Genomic DNA, 2,516 nt, shown 5'->3' with positions numbered 1-2,516 from the left:
AATGCCTCACTCCTCTCATGAYTGTTACTCCAGTTCCTCTCATAGGTCCTCCGTACCCCTGCAGGCAAAGATAGCACATTCTGCAGCTACCCTGGAGCCCCCTGCACAAGGGCAGGCTGGACACTGCTACCAGTACATAACTAGCCTAAGCACGTAACACTCGAGTTCTACCTGTTTGCCCCTCACTAGGCTACTGATTTGGATATTTCTTCTTTACTCAGACACAAATCTTCTTAAAATTGCAAGAACTTACTTATTTCATAGACTTATACCTGCTTTCAGATTTGGCCAGTAGATTTAAGTTATTCTGGTGAGAAGGCTGACAGACTGGATAGACAGTGTTTCCTTTAGGAAGCCAGGCTAAAAAAAATGACTGACCATCAATAACAGGATTTTATTAAAAGCCTGTTAGATAGATATAACATTTGTAATTTCTTGTATTTAAATGAACATATTAAGATGATTAATCTATTTAATTACATGCCAATGCAATTTAACAGTAATCTAATTGCTGCATAATATGTCTGTTAATGACTGTGGAGACAAAATCAAGGCATATATATTGACCCCAAAACATGCTGCACTTTCAACATTTCTCCTTAGTGAGGGAGCTGTGTACAAAATCTGTCAGCAGAAAAAATCATGAACATCTTCAGTCCGTAAACATCTGAACTAATGTCACAAGTTTGTGATGTCTCAGAATTATTTTTAAAAGGATTTGCTTCGGCTTTGGGATTGTTTTCCAGCAACCATCCAAGCAGTTTTTCTCTTGTGAATGAACACATAAATCAAATTTTTATCACATACAGAATTTATCACATTCAGAATTCATACCAGTCAGAATATACTATGAGGGGACTTCCTTCATTCTTAAAAGACCAATTATCTTTAAGTAAATTCCTAGTTAAAGCTCTAATTTAGTTGCAGAAGGCCTAGGACCAAGGTATGGAAAAATAGTGTGTTAGGATGCACTAAGCAAAGCTGGAGAACTGACCATGAAAATGTCTTCACGGGCCAACCTGTTGTTGCTCTTAGTCCAATAATCCATTGGCCATACTCAGTATACTATACGAATTAGTAAAATCCTGACCTTGTATCTTTGTGGATCCCTATGCACTGGGGCTATGCTGAGACAGTACTATCAGAGAATGTGCGCTTGATGCCTTAAGCAGCATAAGGGCAGATCATAGATTAATCTTCCTTCCTATCAAGGCACTTAATTGAAAATTTGCCAGAGATATATTTTACTCGAGCTTCACGACTGCCTACTGCATCCTACAATCAAGTAAGCAAAATTTCAGCCATCCTCTGGCTAAAAAAAAATAAAATTTATTTGTGTTTATTAGATTAATTCCCTGCAGTAAGTCAGTATCTGTTTCCAAATGGCAACACTCTTTTTTGCTATGTCGTCTCCTATTTGGAGAACCCCTGCTATCTGCTCTGATGATATTACAACCTTAGTCAATATTTTTTAAAAAAAGAATTATTATCTGTTTAAGATTCTGTGCCATTRATTTTAGAGCTGTCAGAGACTGGTTTCAAGGCCACAGCTTGCGCTTTTGCAATCAGATATGGTTGCATTTGAAATTCGAGCACAGCTTTTTATTTGTCCTGCATAATTTTAYGTAAGAAACATCATATTCAATTGACAAACAAAAGTTGGCAACATGTTGAAATACATATGTGGATATGTAGCATGAAGGTGGYATGCAGTACAGAGTACGTATGGACTGGAAAAACAGCCAGCTTCTCTGAGGAAGCTGTCCYGTTCCTTCCTCAGTTACTATTTTTCCAATTCTAGACCCTGGCCAATGCAAGGTCTGTTACCGCTCTCAGAAGCTTAGGTGATCCTCTGAGCTTGCAACTAACCTTTTCTATCAGAGGACGTATGTTGACTTCCTTGTGTAATTTTTTGTTTTCCTTTCTCCACCATTATTTTAAGCTRTTCATAGTGACATGAAGGCAGAGAGAGGCTTACGTAATGTCTAATTCCCCCATGAAAGTGAACACCGAGGAACACAATTCACAGCAGATCAACTTTCTACACTATCTTCAAGCCAAAATGCTAAGGCATTAAACTGGCAAAGCCACACATTAACAGCAGATAGGGTAGTTCAAGATACTTGAGCCAAAGCAGCTACTTTAAGTAGTTGTAAAAAGTATAAATATACATAACAATCGTTCTGGGCTGATTGACCCATATCAACCCATGGGCGATGGCGAGATTTTGGGACATGGTGGACACGGGGCACCTCACACTTGCCTGCACCATGGGTGTCTCTGCGCTGCTTTGTGAGGAAGAGAGGGGCAGGAGTGGGACCACCACCTCCGTTTTCTGGATGAGGACAGCGAGAAACGTCGTGYCCCCTTCCAACTCCAGACACCTCTCACCATTCAGCCTTCCCGGCCGCCCTTCACAGGGCTCCCCCAAGCCGCCCGAGGCTCTGCGCCCCGCGGAGAACTGCCCCCGGGGTCACCGAGCAGCCTGGCACCATCCCAGCGCCATCCCCGCGCCT

This window comes from Rhea americana, unplaced genomic scaffold (genome assembly GCF_003343005.1).
Source record: "Rhea americana isolate MKP2758 unplaced genomic scaffold, rheAme1 scaffold_154, whole genome shotgun sequence".
Taxonomy (NCBI): Eukaryota; Metazoa; Chordata; class Aves; order Rheiformes; family Rheidae; genus Rhea; species Rhea americana.
This window is presented reverse-complemented; position numbering follows the sequence as displayed.